The 18,825-nt window shown below is 50.7% G+C and overlaps 1 protein-coding gene across 2 annotated transcripts in view; it reads left to right on the plus strand.

Moving 5' to 3' along the window:
- The first annotated feature begins 3,439 nt into the window (after positions 1-3,439).
- The window catches only part of CMKLR1 (chemerin chemokine-like receptor 1), a 44,605-nt gene continuing 29,219 nt past the window's right edge, over positions 3,440-18,825 (plus strand). Inside the window, exon 1 of one of the 2 annotated variants that reach the window (XM_069558012.1) lies at positions 3,440-4,034. The gene's annotated coding sequence lies outside the window, so the exon portion shown is untranslated. The remainder of the gene's footprint in view (positions 4,035-18,825) is intronic. The other variant, XM_069558011.1, reaches the window with a different exon arrangement.

Consider the following 18,825-nt stretch of genomic DNA (forward strand, 5'->3'; position numbering starts at 1 on the left):
TCCTGTATCACGCATCGAACCTGGACTGAGTCAGTGGTTTTTAAATTTGAGCCAGCCTCAGCATCCCCCGGTGGCTTGTTAAGAGCCTGCATTTCAAACAAGTTCCCAGGTGAGGCTGCAGCTGCTGGTCCGGAATCCACGCTTCGAGAACCACTGGTCTCAGTGACAAAGCTTTAGATGGTGATGTACAGGGTCCCCCTCATGTGGTGGAAACATCCTCTCCTTTGGACCAGAGGCTGCTGCTCTACTGCTAACTGGTGGGTGACCTTGGACCAGTGCCTTGCTATCTCTGCATCCGGTGTCCCCCATCTGTACAGTAAAGATTTGGATGAGCAACCCTAGTAGAGGGCAGAAGAGGGAGGTTTGGAGTCAGTCTGGGTCTGACTTCTGACTCTAAAAAGCTGTGTGACCTTGGGCAAGTGACTTAACCTCTCTGTGCTTCCAACTATTATCTGTGACGTGAAATCATTAAACCAGATTGTTTCTAAGTGTAAATATCACTGATTTAAGGGCTGAGGATGGTGGGGAGAGAAGATAAGGTTCTCAGCCTGGTCAGATGGTGAATGACAGTCTTCCCTACCTGCACAAGCTTTTGGAGGCCTGAGAAGAGGCAGGTGTCCCTTCTTCCCGCCCTCTCCCTCCTTTGCTTGCTCCCCCTTCTTTCTTTTTTCTCTCCCATCTGTCTTTCTTTCCAATGCCTCCTCCTTCCCTTTTTCTCTGTTATCTTTTCCCTTCCCCCTCCCCACCCTCCCTTTCTCTTTACCTTTGTTCACAGGTTATTTCCGGCATCAGCTTCTAATTAGACAGAGTCAGTCCTGTCTCTGTGGTATGACCTAGGCGCCCTTGGCATATGGACTTTCCTTCTGTGGGCCTAGAATCCTCATCTGTAAAATGGGCGTGCGTCACCCCCTGCAGTGTTGTTGGAGGTTCCAACAACTTAGCCCCGAGGCAGCACCCAGCACAAGCCCTTCAGTTAGTTCTTTGGCTTGGAGGCTAAGGGTGGGGCTCTGGAGCCAGGAGGCCTGGCTGGAAGCCCAGCTTTGCCACCTACTAGCTGTGTGGCCTTGGGCAAGTGACTTGACCTCTCTGCGTCCCAATATTCTCATCGGAAAATGGGGGCAGAAATAGTGCTCACTTCGGTCCTTCCTGAGGTTTAAGTACTGTGTGCCTAGCACAATGCTTGGCTGTCAGGTATTTTGATTATTCACAGCTGATGGTGATGTTGCAGGGCACTGTGCTAAGTGCTGAGAATAGAACAGGAGATGAAACACAGACCCATCCCCAAGAAAATCCCAGTGCAAGTGAGAGACATGCTCTCACAAACCAGAACAACACTGCATCAGTGCTGTCCTGGGGGGAGCCCAGAGCAGCCCCCCAAGGGGCAGGGAAGTCTTCCAGGAGGTGGCCCCAAGCTGAGACATGACCAGGGAGCGGGCGACTCAATAATAAACATGTTCATAGGAATTTTGTATAATAAAGTAATTGGACAAGTGTGCAATGATGTGGTAAAACAACCTAATCACCCAGTTCCAAATACTAATGGTTGAATAAACTATGGTACATTGAATGAATGGAATCATTAGCAACTGTTAAAATATGGTAAGGTATATAAACATAAACACAAGTATATATAATCATTAAATGCAAAAGCAGGTTGCAATATGATACATAGAGATTGACTGAGTCATTTTACATTTATAGAAAAAAATGTATGTGTGTTCAAATCAACGTTTTAAAGATACTTATCTCTGGGGAGCTGGGTTTAGGATGAAAACAGAATTTATATTTAAACAACATGAGGTCTGAACGTAGTTAAAAGTTTGATGTCATTTGTTAGCTTTCTAGAAATGGTACATTAATCTACATTCAATGATCAGGTTTTTGTTTCCCGAAGGAACAGAGTTCCAGAAAAACATCTATTTCTGCTTTATTGACTATGCCAAAGCCTTTGACTGTGTGGATCACAATAAACTGTGGAAAATTCTGAAAGAGATGGGAATACCAGACCACCTGACCTGCCTCTTGAGAAACCTGTATGCAGGTCAGGAAGCAACAGTTAGACCTGGACATGGAACAACAGACTAGTTCCAAACAGGAAAAGGAATACGTCAAGGCTGTATATTGTCACCCTGCTTATTTAACTTCTATGCAGAGTACATCATGAGAAATGCTGGGCTGGAAGAAGCACAAGCTGGAATCAAGATTGCTGGGAGAAATATCAATAATCTCAGATATGCAAATGATACCACCCTTCTGGCAGAAAGTGAAGAGGAACTAAAAAGCCTCTTGATGAAAGTGAAAGAGGAGAGTGAAAAAGTTGGCTTAAAGCTCAGCATTCAGAAAACTAAGATCATGGCATCTGGTCCCATCACTTCATGGGAAATGGATGGGGAAACAGTGGAAAGAGTGGCTGACTTTATTTTTGGGGGCTCCAAAATCACTGCAGATGGTGATTGCAGCCATGAAATTAAAAGACGTTTACTCCTTGGAAGGAAAGTTATGACCAACCTAGACAGCATATTAAAAAGCAGAGACATCACTTTGCCTACAAAGGTCCATCTAGTCAAGGCTATGGTTTTTCCAATGGTCATGTATGGATGTGAAAGTTGGACTGTGAAGAAAGCTGAGCGCCGAAGAATTGATGCTTTTGAACTGTGGTGTTGGAGAAGACTCTTGAGAGTCCCTTGGACTGCAAGGAGATCCAACCAGTCCATCCTAAAGAAGATCAGTCCTGGGATTTCTTTGGAAGGACTGATGCTAAAGCTGAAACTCCAATACTTTGGCCACCTCATGCGAAGAGTTGACTCACTGGAAAAGACTAATGCTGGGAGGGATTAGGGGCAGGAGGAGAAGGGGACGACCGAGGATGAGATGGCTGGATGGCATCACCAACTCGATGGACATGAGTTTGAACTCCAGGAGTTGGTGTTGGACAAGGAGGCCTGGCATGCTGCGATTCATGGGGTCGCAAAGAGTCAGACACAACTGAGCAACTGAACTGAACTGAACATTTGCTAAAGGACTTCCCCTGGTGACTTAGTGGTAAAGAATCCGCCTGCTGAGGCAGGAGATGCTGGTTTGATCCCTGGGTCAGGAAGATCTGCTGGAGGAGGAAATGGCAACCCACTCCTGTATTCTCGCCTGGAAAATTCCAAGGACAGAGGAGCCTGGCGAGCTACAGTCCATGGGGTTGCAAACAGTTGGACCCAACTTAGCAAGTCAACCACTACAACAACATTTGCTAAAATCCAATATTACAGGACATTTAAATTTTTGTTCATTAGATACTGCAAAAAACCTCATTGCTATTTTAATTTACCCAAAAAAAAAAAAAGAAAAAAAAAGGAAACAGAAGGTCGTGAGGCCACGATTAGGGGCAGGAAGCAGGAAGGGCATCCAGGTGGAAGGAGTCGCATGCACAAAGGCCTGGGGTGGGGGTGACGGGCAGTGGGACGTCAGGCAGCTACGCTCCTGCGTAGTCTGTCTGGAGCTCCGGAGGCTCTTGCTGGGAGCAGACGCGCTTCCCACAGCTGCCCCGGGGCCTGCATGTGCTCCTGGTTTGTGCTCAGACGGTGGGCACCGCTCCCAGCTCCCAGAGGGGCGGGTCGTCCCGGGCAGACCTCGCCACCAGCCGCCGCCCGCCTGCCCGCCACAGGCAGCCTCCCCAGAAGGCCCCCACTCCGTGCAGCTGGCCGCCCCCGCCCTCGGTCAGCCCCGTTTCCTGCCCCTCCCTCTCTCCTCCCTCCAGCTGTTTCTCTGGCAGAGTCCTGTCCCATTCAGCCCCCAGTGAGCAAAGAGGGCAGGACAAACCGGGGGTCTCCCTGGGAGCCTCCGGGGGATGAGGATGTTCCGGGGGTGCTGTGCTCTGGGGTCTCTGGGGGGCCCATGAATGAGGGGGTGAACTGCTTTTTTGGGCAAACGGCCCCAGGCAAAGAACAGTGTGACTTCGAGGAAGAAGTTGGGGATCACGCGTCTCCTGCACAACCTCGAGTGACCTGAAGTCAGAGAAGACCTGGGCAAGACCAGCCACAAAGGTATCAAGCTTGGCTCTGACATTGATTGCCCAGAGGAGTCGGGTTGCAGGGGTGGGGGGTGTGGGAAACAGTAATAGAGAAGCTCTTTGGCTCTTGGTAAAATGTAATTTTTGTCAAAATGGAAATAGCTATATTATGATTTTCAGATTTCCAAAGTGATGCATGCCAATTGGAAAAAGCCAGCGAGGTCACCATAGTTATAAAAGGCAGCGAACTCTATGTTTCTTTTCTGTTAATGCTCCCGGCAAGCCTACAAGGGAGGTACTTTCATCGTGCACGTCTTACAGGTGAAGAAACTGAGATTCAGATTGGGGAAGGCACCAGCTCAACGCTGTGGAGTCGGGTAGCGGGGTGCGGAGCTGAAAGTCTGTATAACCCACCTTTTTAGCTGCTGGAATGTCCTACCTCTCAGCTACAGAGAAGAAAGAGGGGTTCTTAACCCAGAGGTGAACCTTCAGGTGCCTCTCTGTGTCACTCACTGACTCACTGACCAACCTGTGATGTTTGTGGAGTGCCTACAATGTACCACCGCATAGGAGCATCTAAATGTGGACACACACACCCTTTTCTGACAGCTTGTGTGGTACCCTATAGTGAAAGTGTTAGTCTCCCAGTCCTACTCTTTGTGATCCCATGGACCATAGCCCCCCAGTCTCCTCAGTCCAAGGAATTCTCCAGGCGAGAATACTGGAGTGGGTAGCCATTCCATTCTCCAGGGGGTCTTCCCAACCCAGGGACCAAACTTGGGTCTCCTGCATTACAGGCAGATTCTTTACGGTCTGTGCCATCAGGGAAGCCCATGTTTGGTACCCTACCTTGTCCTTAACCAGGGATCATGAACCTTCATCTGTATTATCTACTTTCCTCCAATATGCATTTTAAAGGCTGCATGGAGAAGATGGCTTGGGATTTATTAATCATCCCTCCATGTGGTTGCCTCCTTTTTTTTTTTTCATTATTATAAACAGAGCTGCAGCGGCCACTCCTAATACATCATCTTTGCCTGCGTGTCCTGTGGACAACTTTCCCAAGGTGAAATTGCTGGCTCCAAGGTTTGTGTGTTTTTAAGGCTTTCGAGGCTTTTAGCCACATTGCCCTAGAAGGTTGAGCTGGCTTGCACTCTCCTGGCCCAATATTGGGGTGTGATATTCTCACAGCCTCATCTACACTGGTTGTCACCTGTCTCCTAAAATTTCCCTGATGGGAAAGGTGAGAATAGCATCTGGCTGCTTGAGTTTTCATTTGTTCCTTCATGCTGAATATCCTCTACAATCCTGTTATTCACTTTTGTGACTATCCTGTTCAAGTCAATCCCCATTTTTTTTTTTTTTCTTGCTGGCATGTTTGTCTTTTTTCTCATTGATGTTTAGGAGTTCTTTATATATGAAGGATATGAATCCTTTGCCAGTGCTAGCTATTGAAAATTCCAGTCCCCCCTCTGCTTTCAAATGAGCATGTTTTAAGTAGGTGAGCCATTTGGACCAGCACTTGGCAAAATTACAGGCAAATAGCACATCATTATACTCAAGTACCTGCTCCTTGCTGTCAGTCTGATCACTCAGACCTATGTAGTTCAGAGAGGCTAGAGAACAAGTGGACGAGTCTCAGGTCTGTCTTCTCTCTCTGTTCAAGTGCCCGGCTCCCAGCTTCCTTTTTGCCACCCCCGACCTCCTCTTCAAGATCAATCTTCCCTGTGGTTCTTGCTGTTGATTTAGACTGAGTTGAATTAGACTCAGGACTTCTCAAAGGGCCATCCTGGCACCATGAGCATCAGTTTTTTTGAGTTAGAATCCCTGAGGATGGAGTGTGGGAGTCTGCATTTTGAACCAGCACCCCTGACAATCTTGAGAACCACCGAGCTGGAATCCTTGATCATCCCCTTTGCCCAGGTTCTTTGCTGGGTTCTTTGCTGCACGCACACTGAGCTGCTTTTTTTCATTCCTAAGCAAATATCTATGCACTTCTGCGAGTCTGCATCTCCTGTGTCAGCAGGAAAAGCCAGGAGGCAATGGTGGAGAAGAAACGAAACTCAGTCTCACACCACAGAAAGTCAGATCACATTAGCAGTCATCCAGCCTGCGTGCTTCGACATTATTTTAAGCCACAGAACGCCTTCCTCCGATGAAATTACATGGAGAAGTGCACTTTAAAGACAGATAAAAGTGACGTTATTCTAGTGGAGGACTCCAGACGGCAGCTCATTGAACCTCACTGTCACTGCTGAAGGGCCTTTAGGAACCTTCATGGCTCTGGGGGGCAGGTTGAAAACTAGAAAATCTACTCCCGATTGTTAAAACACCATCGTTTTTAACCACCGTTGAATTTGCTACGTGACCTTAGGCAAGGTACGCCCGTTCTCTGGCCCTAAGCTTCTTATTTGAAAAAAAGGAGGTTGAATGTTGTATTAGTCAGGGTCACAGTTGCAGTAACAAATAGACCCAATGCGTACAATGGCTCAAAGCAAACAGACATTTGTTATAAGTCAGGCATTTGTGAGTGGAGCCTGGTCCTCTTCCACAGTGAGTCAGTGAGCCACCGCACCTGGCTACTATCCCTTAGACATCATCCCCGAGGAAAGAGTGCATGGGTGAGGGATGTTTGCTTCTTAACTGTTTCCTGCCACACGTGGGAACTGGTCGGGGAACCAGTCTAGGTGCAAAGGAGGCTGTGAAATATAGCTCATGGTTAAGGTGGTTCTTTCCCACCTAGGGCTGTGTACTGTGGAAGGGAGAACGAGTTTCTATGGATGGCTCACTGTCTCCCCCACAAATACGGTGACCTCTTGGGTCCCTTCCAGTCTCTGGTTCTAAATTCTGAATTTTTGTTAGTTGATCTTAGAGTTAACGCAGTGATGTTGGGCCCAGAAATACTTTCCTATCCTCAAGATAATCCCCATCAAATAAACCAAGTAAATGTCTACATTCCAGGCCCCTAAATATGGAGTTTCCTGGAACATGGGCAACTGCCATTCTCTTTCACTCCTGGAAAAAGGAAACAAAAATAACAATGTTATTGAGCTAAGCACTTTTACTGAACCAAAGGTTTTGGTATCCACTATCCCATTAAATCTCTCTACAACCCTCATGGAGAAGCTTCATGATTAGCATTCCCATTTATTTTATTCTTACTTATTTTTGTGTGTGTCACTTGTGTTTATGTTTTTATATTTTTATTAAAAAAATTTTTTTGGCTGCGCTGCATGGCTTTGGGGGGCCTTAGTTCCCTGACCAGGGATCGAGCTTATGCCCCCAACAGTAAAGTGCAGAGTTTCAACCACTGGACTGCCAGGGAAGTCACAGCAATGGTTTTTTTTTTTTTTTTCACATGAAGGAAGTGAGGCTCAGGAGGTGAAGGGACTTGCCCAGGGTCACAGCTCAGAAGCAAAAGAACTGAGATTTGAACTCAGAATATCTCACTCCTGTCCTAGGGTCCCACTGCACACGGGAGTGCTTGTGTACAAGGCTGAGTGTGTGTGAGCGCGTGTGTGCGATAAAGGTCAGAGTTTACCGCAGGCTGTATTTCCCCAGGGTGGGGTATAAGAAAGTGGAAGCGCAGGAATCGTGGTCCAAATCCCCAGAATGGCCCAAGCTTGCTTATTAGAGGGCAGCTGGGTGGGTGTCTTGGGCCAAGGAAGCCCAGCACGACTAAGTACTACAGTCACCAGCCGGAAAAAAGAGAAGGGGGCGGCACGTGAGCACACAGCCTGAGGCCGTCTGTGGGTCCTAGATGTCACTGAGGCCTTGACCTGGCCAGGCACGGAGTAGGTGCTTGTGGATGATTTCCTGTGAATAAACTCCAGGAGCTGGTGATGGACAGGGAAGCCTGGTGTGCTGCAGTCCATGGCTTCGCATAGTCAGACATGACTGAACGGAACTGAACTGAAAACCCACGGGGAGTAAAGGCTGCAGCTATGCGAGAACTCAAGATGGGTCAGGCTCAGCCCCTGCTCTGAAGGTCTTGGGGGAAGGAAGGCAAGCTGGTCACAAAGACTGTTCTTCAGTCACTCAGGCAAAATTTATGAGCCCCTGCTCTTTATCTGGCACTCCCCAAAGCACTTCCTGCTTTTGTGGAACTTTGGAGGGGTCGGGGGTCGTAGTTATGTTTGCCCCCATATTAGATCTGAGGAAAGTGAGGTCCCAACTGGTTGAGTGACATCCCCAAGGTCCCTTGGTGATATTAGGAACCTGGTGTTGATCTGGCCCCCAGGCCAGAATTCCCTATGTGGCCCTGGCTGAGGTCTTGGGCCTGGGGTGCAGGTTGGCAGTCACTTTGTGCTGCTTCTAAGTCCCAGGACATGGCGTTTTTCAGGCAAAATTAGGAGACAGGTTAATTTACTCTTTTGGAATCTCTATATTTTTGCCACGTTGGCACAAGCATGATAGAGAGAGAGTAGCATTTCTTGCCCTGCTGGGTGGAAGCCAGAGGCCTTGTTAATCCTGTTGCTGCTGTCTGGCTGGCACAGACTTTGCAGCCTCAGGCTCTAGAATTCACATCTGTCTCTGCCTTTTTACCTCTTGCCTCCTCTGTGCCCTTATCTCTAAGGGAAGGGATACTCTTACGGCTGTTGGGGGTTAAACACATATGAATATACAGGAGCACTTCCTGGTGGCTCAGACGGTAAAGAATCTGCCTGCAATGCAGGAGACCCGGGTTCGATGCCTGGGTGGGGAAGATCCCCTGGAGAAGGAAATGGCTACCCATTCCAGTATTCTTGCCCGGAGAATCCCATACACAGGGGAGCTTGGTGGGCAGCAGTCTATGGGGTCCCAAAGAGTCGAACATGACTGAGCAACCAACACACTTTCAGACAGGAGCACAGAGCACATGGCCAGCTTGATGGAGGCACTTCTATTTTTATTCTTGGGGAAGTGGGTATTGATATTTGCCTTTAAATGTCAGGGTTGATGTGGGCATCTTGTGCCTTGTGACCCCAGGTTGCTAGGGCAGGAAAGGTCATTTTGGCTAGGCTCCAGGCTTCGCACCTTGCCCTATGGGCTCTGGTGGGTGGGAAGGGGAGCGCTTCACCCACCGTAGACACTCTGGCAACCTTGGAAGTGTCAGCAGCTGAGTCAGCGGGAGGTTGGGGGGGGGGTGGTCAGCTGCTCTTCAGGCACACTGTCAGAATCAGTTCTGCTTTTCTTGGGGGACATGTCTCGGATCCTCTGATCTTAGCCCTGGGATCCCGCTGAGGGCAGCTCTTGTGCAAGGAGGTGGGGGCGTAGGGTGATTGGATGCTCAGTTTTCCCTGCTGGGGGTCATGGGTCAGAGAGACTGGAGGGCTGGTGGGGTGCAGCCAGGTAGACCCAGGCTCTGCTCCTGGGAACCAGTTACCTCCGGGAGCTGGGGCAAGTCACATGACCTCTCTGAGTCTCAGTTTCCTTTTGTCTCAGAATTTTTTTAAAAGATATTTTTTGATGTGGACCATTTTTAAAGTCTGTATGGAATTTGTGACAATATTGCTTCTGCTTTATTAGCCACCAGGGAAGTCCTTTTTGGCTCCAAGGCACGTGAGACCTTAGTTTCCCAGTCAGGGAGCGAACCTGCAACTCCCGCATTAGAAGGCGCAGTCTTAACCACTGGACTACCAGAGGACGCCCCATCCGAGTTATTGAGAGAACATCTGCCATGCTCAGTTGGTGATCTGGGGTGGTGTTTAGGGACAGGGGACATTCAAAACATGCCCATCCCTTGTTACTGGGATTTGTTCGAACATTTGTCAGAATCTATGATTTCCTGGGTGTGGAATGAAGAGCTCAGATAGTCAGTGTATGAGGCTGATGCTGCTATAACAACCACTGCTGACTGTGGTTTCAAACAATATACATTTATGATCTAGGCTTTCTGGAGCTCAGAAGTCTCCAAAGAGTTTCACCCACACCTTTGCAACCTAGAGCTTATTGCTAAAGTCACTCCCATCAGTCATTCAGTGTGCAGACTCCCACAGGAGCAAAGAGGGTGTAGCTTTGATTGGGGAAATCGGGAAACAGTGTCTGGTGATGGGAGCATATATTTGATCTGGTTCCAAGGGTGAGTTGGCTTTGAGTGCCTGGAGGAAAAATTGGCCAGAAATGAAAGATATTTCTGGCTGGGAGAGTGCCATGAGCAGAGGTTTGGAGGTTTGACGTGTGTGGGGTATCTGGTGTGGCGGGTGGAAGCGCGGAGCGACCGGAGGCAGTCTGGATGTTCCGGAGGGCCTCAAAGGTCCCATCCAACTTTCTGGGTGGTCCAGTATCCTCCATTTCACCGGAACAGCATCTTTTTGTCCCCTGACCTTGCCCTCCCCAAACTCGGCGCTTAAACTCAAACATTTGGACCATCGAAGATTCCAGGCGATCCCAAGATAATTGAGTTTGAAATTCCAACTTGGCAGAAGGGTATGTTGGTTTGTGGATTTATCTCCTGGATTGTCTGGCCCAGAAACCAGTTCAGAGGGGAGAATATTTCTCTGCATTGGTGGCTTTCTGGACTGGATGTTGGGTCTCCTCCCCTAGGCTGCCCAGGACTTGCTGATATCTGTAGGCATCGAGCTTGGGACAAACAAGGGCCTTCCTTCAGGGTTAAAGAGAGTGATTTAGGATGACAGCTGTGGCTGGCACGGGATGTGTTTCCTGGGGGAGAGGGCCACTGCCCGCTGGTGCCAGATGAACAGGCTGGGCATTGAAGGGTCTGCTGCGTCCCTGTTGCCAGGGGTAGAGCTGACTGACGTCAGAGCGGGTCCTCTGGGAGCATCGGCAATCCTCAGTCTCTGTTATGACAGATGTGGCTCATGGGGGCCTCTTCAGCCATCAGGGATTTGGGCCAGGAAGAAAAAGGACGTCCCTTGATTGAGAAAAGAGTGGCCACCCAGGGTAGAAGCAGGACTCTGCCGGCTCGCTGACCTGTCCTGAAACCTGTTCCTGCCCTCGCTGGCTGTGAGACCTCAGAAAGGACATTGAACTTCTCTGAGCCTCAGTTTCCACCGCTGTAAACTGGGAGTGATAAAAGGACTTTCCTCATGGTGCAGGTGGGCATTGGATGCTTTGTGTGAGATGCTGAGTGGTACAGAGTTGGGGCTGAAAACCAAATATGGCTTGAACATAAGGGGCCTGGCTCAGATGTTGGGGGGAGCTGTTGGGAACCAGAAGTCCTGAGCCAGGAGAGGCTAGAAATGCCAGGGATGGAGGGTGCCAGGATCAGAGCCTCACCCCGGCTTCCCTTCCCCCACTTGCTAGTGTGGCCTGAAAACACGGCAGGGTCTGGGAGGAGACCTCAGATCACCATCCCTCCTTTCCTGGGGGGCGGTGGGGCCTGGCCGGCTTTCATGGGCCTCTCTTTCTCTGTGTTTCCTCATCTCCTGTGAAAAATCCCAGACATGAAGGGAAATCAGAAGCAGGGTTCTGGGGAAGGGCAGGGTGGCTTCCCAGAGCCTGGCTGGGCGACGCCCTTTATCTGCCCATCACGGATTCCCGGTGGGCCTGGTATCTATCAGCCTGGGGCCTGGGGTCTCCTCCCTGTCTCTGGGCCGGCCTCTGCTCCATGCATCCTGTCTGCTCCATATTCTCGGCCTCTCCCCGTTCTGGCAGCTCACATTTTCCGGGGGGCTGGGAAGCCAGCAGCACCCCAAAGTTCCTCTTTCTAGGAGTTTTTAAAAACAAGTTTATTATCTTCGGCTATGCTGGGTCTTCATTGCTGCGGGCTTTCCTCTAGTTGTGGTGGGTGGAGGTTGCTCTCTAATTGTGGTGTGCAGGCTTCTCATTGAGGCGGCTTTAGGTGCTAGGGCTTCTGTAGTTACGGCACGTGGGCTCAGTAGTTGAGGGGCACAGGCCTAGTTGTTCCTCGGCATGTGAGATCTTCCTGGATCAGGGATCGAACCTGTGTCTCCTGCACTGGTAGTCAGATTCTTTACCACTGAGCCGCCAGGGAAGCCCTCCAAGAGCTTTACGTGTCGTTTCCACTGCCTGAAGGGATTGGTAGTTTTCACTCACCAAGGCTTGGCTGGACTTTTCCCCAGTCCTGCTTCCTGCTGCCAAGATCCTCTTTGGGGACCAGTCGTCCCTCTCTTGGTATCATGCACACTCATCACAAAAGTTGGAGATGGGGCAAAGGGCCCTATTTTACAGCCGAGGAAACAGAGGCCCAGAGGGACTATGGGTGCTCGCCCCTCCCTTCCATTCCCCAATTCACAGCTTCCCTTTCTGCTTTGGGAACATCTCCCAACCCTCAGTGAAAGTGAAAGTCGCTCAGTTGTATCCGACTCTCTGCGACCCCATGGACTGTAGCCCAGCAGGCTCCTCTGTCCGTGGGATTTTCCAGGCAAGAAGACTGAAGTGGGAAGGTGTTCCCTTCTCCAGGGGATCTTCCCAACCCAGGGATCGAACCCAGGTCTCCCGAATTGCAGGCGGATTCTTTAGTGCCACAGAGGCATGCACTGGTTGCACAAAAAGCCAGTGAAAGCCTCAGCGGCCCTGGCCTTCTGTCCTTGAGTGGGGCTCACAGAGTATCAATTCAGTTTGGTGTTAGGCAGACCTGGGTTCGCATCCTGAGTCGCTTGAGGACCAGCTGGGTGACCTCGGGTCGGCTCCTGTCTCTCACCTGTAAACAAGACTGATGGCAGGTTCTTCCCTGAGTCATGGGGGTGAGAACGAAAGGAGATGATCCATGTAAAGCGCTTAGCAGTGGGGCCTGCACTTAGTGGGTCCCTGCAAAGACTTCTGGGCCCTAAAGATGAGGTGCCTGGCGGGTCCTCTGTAAATACTTTCTGAAATGAGATTGACTTCTTTAATCACCCTCTTCTGCGCCAATCCCCAGGCTGTTAGCAGCTGTTTTTTTTTTTTTTTTTTCTTTTCTTTTCTTCCTGTAAAGGATGAGGCTCAGTTAGAGACTGAGATCAGAGAGGTTAATTGGCTTCCTAAGGCCACACAGCTCATAATGAAGGGAGTCAGGCTGCCGATGCCTACGTTGGACTGGACACCTCAAGAGCTCAAGAGCTGTTCCTATCTTCCTGTTCCTCCGTCCAGAGCCCACCCGCCCTCCTCCTCTGTGATTTCCAGTTCTTTCCACTGATGTCACACTCTCCCTACACCAATTAGGGTTAGCTCACGTATCTTCCCTGGTGGCTCAGCGGTAGAGAATCTGCCTTCAGTACAGGAGCCGCAGGACACTTGGGTTTGATCCCTGGATCGGGAAGATCATGGCACCCCACTCCAGTATTCTTGCCTGGAGAATCCCCGTGTACAGAGGAGCCTGGTGGGCTACAGTCCATGGGGTTGCAAAGAGTCAGACACCACTGAAGCAACTTAGCAGGCACATGTCTTCCATAGCTCGATCGAAACATGAATGAATCTCACGCGCCATTCCTCAGAAGCCTGTTCTCATCTAGACATTCCACTGAAAACGATAGGGATCTACTCCTTCACCTTGAGGCATCAGCAGCTGATGACAGCTGGCAGGAGAGGGGTTGGTGGGCCGGCTGCCTCCAGCCAGCATGGAGCATCCTCCATGGTGGACCCCTAGGCTCTGCACACAGGTGAAGGGGAGGGGAGGCTCTGGTCAGGGATGCTGCAGGGGGTTAGTAAGGGGCAGTCTCCCCTGCTTCAAGGACGCGAGGACAGGCAGGGACTGAGTTAGCTCTGTGGACGTCTGTGTTACGACTTCCTCACTCCTCCACTGGGACCTCTCTGCTCCTTCCTTTTCTTGTAGAGTCGCAGTGACTTTTATTTTTTTAAATGTGACAAAGCTGCATATCAGCAGAGCTGAGAAACCGAGCGAGCCTGGGAGGCCATGGGGGTAAGTGTTGCAATCTTGGCAACCCCTCGTCTACACTGCCTGCCTGCCTGCTGGCCTGCGGCTTTCTGTCAGAGCCTGCGGGCTGCTGTGGTTAAAGTGTGGTCAAGGCTGCGTCCTGTGACGTGAATGAGGAGCCTGGGGTCCTGTCCCCTTCTGCTGAACTGGTAAAACTGTCCTCTGACTCGGGGAGCCTTCCTTCCCTGTGTGTGTATTGGAACCGGTGCCTGGAGACCAGGGGGAAAAGCCCATCCTGTCCAGGTGTGTTTGGAGAGGCAGGATGGCGTGGTGGTCGGGGCTTCTGGAATCCGACCGCTTGGCTTCAAATTTCTCGTCTTCCTAGCTCTGCAGCCTCGGTTTCCTCACCTGTGAAGTGCGGGTGACGCTGCCTTGAAGGCCTTGTAGGGGGAGAGTTGGGGGAACATGGGCTTCCCAGGTGGTGCTGGGGATAAAGGATCTGCCTGCCAGTGCAGGACATGCAAGCAACCTGGGTTCGATCCCTGGGTCGGGAAGATCCGTTGGAGGAGGGAATGGCAACCCACTCCAGTATTCTTGCCTGGAGAATCCCCATGGACAGGGGAGCCTGGCGGGCCACAGTCCATGAGGTCGCGCAGAGTTGGACACAACTGAGCGCCTAACATTTTACAGGAACACAGACCTAGGGAGGGAATATTTTAATTTTTATTATTTTGGTACTGCCTGCCACCGGTTGTTTAAAGGAAAGAACCTGTGGTTGGGGAAGTTGGACATGTGAGGGACATGCTTAGCTTGGGGCCCAGAGTTCGGTACACGCGTGGCATTTGCGGCTTGGTCACTAGCTGTCTGTGGCCCCGGGGCAAATTTAGTGACAAGTTCAGCGCCTTTCTGCTTTCTTGCTGCGGGGCTTTGGCAGGTTGCTGCGCCTTGCTGAGAGCCGTGTCCTAGAAAACTGGGGCTCTGTCAGCTCCATCCCTGCTGGTTGCATGGACGTGGGGGTGACCTCGGAGGGGGTCCTGGCCCCCAGGGCAGCAAGCAGTTCTGGAAGCACCTGAAAGGCCTCTCTGGGCATCATCCTTGCCCCTGGGGTGAGGGTGGAGGTGGTGGTGACTGGCTGGTTTCTCTCCTAGGATGTCACAGGGAAAGGTCGGGGGCACCCCCAGACACTCAGGTTCCTTAGGCGGTTTGGAAGTGTATGGGGTGCAGAGCAAGGCCACCGTGGGGAGCCGAGCTGAAGGCGGGCTGCCTCGTCCCTGCCTTTTTCCTTCCTCCTTTCTTTAGCGGCCCAGGCTCTGAGCCAGCCGACATCTTCCAGAACTTGAGTGGATGGATCTTTGCGCAAAACCAAGCACCTCCCCGTCCCGGGCAAAAGGGTCCTCAAGGCCAGATGCTGGCTGCATCCTGGGTGGTTCTCTGCTCTGGGAGCTGGCTGTGGTCAGAGGAAGCGTGCCCCAGCTGACCAAGAAACATACCCCGGGCACCCACCCTGCACCCAGCACACCATGGCCCCTTATTAACCGTCTGCAGGGAATGAACACAGGAGCCCATGAGCAGCGGGGCCGCTCCCGGATACTGTGGGGACCTTCACTTGAAGCCCCCTCATTAAGAAAAACCAATCCTCACTAGAGTTATTCTGAGGTTTTGTGCCTTGTCTTTAAAACACACAAAATTATTTCGAGGCCATGCACTGTGTCAGCGATTTCCTTAGTAGCTCTGATGGTGAAGAATCTGCTTGCAGTGTGGGAGACCCAGGTCCGATTCCTGGGTCGGGAAGATCCCCTGGAGAAGGAAATGGCAACCCACTCTTGTATTCTTGCCTGGGAAAATCCCATGGACAGAGGAGCCTGACAGGCTACAGTCCATGGGGTTGCAAAGAATCTGACATGACTAAGCGACTTCACTCACTTCACACTGTTTAAAAAAAAAAGGCATGGGAATTTTGTGTTCAGCACCATGATATTCCTGGCCATTTAAAGACCAGAATTGTGTCCCTTGGAAATCTTTGGTCCAGCCCCACAGAGAGGCCCCATTGCTATGGCTCATCCAGAGAAACCTGGGGTAGGGAATGCCTGGGTCACCAGGTCTGAGGGGTGCTCTCATAGACTATTCCCTTGCCTTTCCCCTGTATAGATGAGGAACTAAAGGCACAGAGAGGTTAAGTGACTTGCCCAAGGTCACACAGCTGGTAAGGGCAGAGCCAGAGTTTGGACCCAGAGGGCTCTAACTGCAGCGCTTGCAATCCCAGAAGAGGAAACTGAGGCCCAAATGTGACGTCAGAGGAAGAGGCCTGGTGTCCAGCCCGTTTCTCCAGCCATGCTGGCTCCTGAGCTTGGCCTGGCAGTGTCTGGGCCCCGCATCCTCAATGCTGGACCAGAGGGCACCTTCCAGCTCAGGGTCCTTTGGAAGATTCGTGGGCTCGTGGCTCAGAGAGGGGAAGAGAATTGTGCAGATTCTCTGAAATTTAGGAGCAGAGTTGAGCCTGGAACCCAGACCTCTGATCTCTTCTTGGTTTCCCTCGGGGGTAAGATCGAAGGTTTGGGCCGAGAACACAGCTGTGACGCAGGTCTCAGCTTCCTTGGGTGTCAAATGATGGTGTTGACAACCCCAGCCTACTGGAACCTGTTATCTGGCCCTGTTTTTCAAACCAGCCTGCAGAGAAATGAAAAAACAGACAACAGAGTGAGTTTTTCTCGTAAAGTGTTTACATCTTATAAAGGTGAGGCCCCATGCCATCGATTTTTATCGGTCTTAGGTACCATTTGTTTCCTGAAATGGTGAGGATGGTCAAGGACAGTTTTGTTTGCCATGTCCTTGCTGGGCCAACATGAAAAGCTGGCAACTCCGGGACAGTCCCAGAAGCGTTTGGGAAATGTAACTGGGTCGGGAGATGCCACAGTTTGGAGTTCGCTTGAGCTGAGATGGTCTCTTGGGCTCCTTCAAAGTGAGGCTGAGGTGGGGACGCCCAGAAGGGACGGAGAAACTGTGCGTGGAGGTGAAGGCTCCGGCTGCCAGCGGGGATTAGAGGGAAGGAGGAGCCTGGCATGCCGTGGTGCCCGATGAGGGCAACAGGATGCGATGGTTGCCATGTGAGGGCTCCATTCGTGACTCAGAGTCTGGGCAGCAGGCGAGGGGAGAGGGAACTAGGGAAGAGAAGGTGACAGGGGGAGATGCTGGTCATGGACCAGAAGACAAGACAGGGAGGAGAAGCAGAACCCAGAGAAGGGGGCCAGGAGCCTGATCCGGCTGGGAGCGAGGGGGGCTGAGTGCGGAGGAGTTGAGGGGCTCTCCAGAGCCTCTTTTGAAGTAGAGGAAACCCAGGAGAGAACAAATAAAAGACAGAGACTTGTCTTGGCTTCTGAGCTAGGTATCTTTTATTAAAAACAAAAAAACAAACTTTTTATTTTGTATTGGGGTATAGCCGATTAACAAACGATGTCATGTTAGTTTCAGGTGGATAGCCAAGGGACTCAGCCACACTTATACATGTATCCCATTCTCACCCAAACTCCCCTCCATCCAGGCTGCTATGGAACATTGAGCAGAGTTCCCTCTGCTCTCCAGTAGGTCCTTGTTGGTTTAGATGTCTGTCTTGGGTGGAGGAGCCCCAGAAGCAGAGCCCGAGGGTTCAGTGAATAGGAGGCATCCAAGGCGTGTCTCAGGCAGGGCTGGGACCTGGAGGAGCAGAGGGAGGCAGGGCCAGCCCTGTTCCGGTTGGCACTCATCGTGACTGCACATTCTGACATTTTGCTCATCAAGCAGGTTACGTATTAGTTTTGATTTTTAAATATTGCCACAAAAGTATTATTTATCCTGATGAGTGAGCTTGGCGAGGCATACCCTTGCATTTGTATTCAAAGATCTGTCAGGGGGAGAAGCTCAGCAAGAATGTGGTCTCGAGTGGAGACCAGCCTCAGCCTGATCCCAACAGGGGACCCTGGACCCTGAATCATACCTCATGGCAGTGAGGGAGGAGCAGCTCACTGCTTAGTTGGGGGCATTTCTCGGGAGAAGGGGACAGCTGTGAGTTGTGATATTTAGCATTCTCTGCAGCTGTGAGCTGGGCACCCCCCTCTAGCCCGCAAAGGTGATCTGGGCTTACACCATCAATACCTATTATAATATTCTTTGTGGTTCTTGAGAGATGGCAGTAAAATTTTGAATTAATTATAAGTGCTTATGTCTATCAGCTTATTTTTTGAATATGAAGAAGATAGAGCTTCTGGGCCCCGCTTCTATTCCTGCTGTAGAAGGGTTGAATGAATGGATGCTTCGCAGCAAGGAGGGTGGCTTGGCTGGAGGGGAGGGAGCAGGATGGTCAGTGGAGATAGTGTGTGTGGCCCCACCTGAGGGGTGGGCTCATTTCAAGTTGTTGATTCATTTCCTTGGAAGGTGGGAGCTGGGGAGAGGACGGCCAAGTGGAGTAAGGAGCTGTGACTCTGGCCACGGAAAGAGGAGCAGAGAGAGGAGGAATCTGGCTTTGGGTTTCTTAGGAGGGGGAGTTACTTCCTTGCTGCTTGCCTGGTACCTGGCAGATAGTATGTGCGCGTTGAGGTTTCCTGAATGTATAAATGAGAAATATGTAATCTGTCATCAGTGTGAAAGAAGCTCCAAGAAGAGGTTTTGTAGAGTCACGTTGTCTGATGACTGGACCACATTCACATCTGGGACAAGCCGTACCACCGTAAGAATTGTAATCACACTTGACAATCACAATAGTAGAAATAGTGGTGGGTAATTTACTGAGAACTTAACGTGGTCCAGGCCTTGTTCTGGGTGCCTTATATTCCTTCTCTTATTTCATTTTAATACCAACTTGGAGGAGTATGTACTATTTCTGTTCCATTTTATAGATCTAGAAACTGAGGCACGGAGAATTTAAGTGACAAAGATGCCTCATAGGTCATAAGTGGCAGAACTGGGATTTGAACTGGAATGGTCTGGCTCTCGAACCCGCCCACTTCACTATCTCCTGTTGACCGTGGCTTTGGGATCAAGTTCTGGCTCCACTCTTTTCTAGCTGTGTGACCTTGGGCACGTTTCTTGACCCCTCTGA

Source organism: Ovis canadensis, chromosome 17 (assembly GCF_042477335.2).
Source record: "Ovis canadensis isolate MfBH-ARS-UI-01 breed Bighorn chromosome 17, ARS-UI_OviCan_v2, whole genome shotgun sequence".
In the NCBI taxonomy this organism is placed as follows: Eukaryota; Metazoa; Chordata; class Mammalia; order Artiodactyla; family Bovidae; genus Ovis; species Ovis canadensis.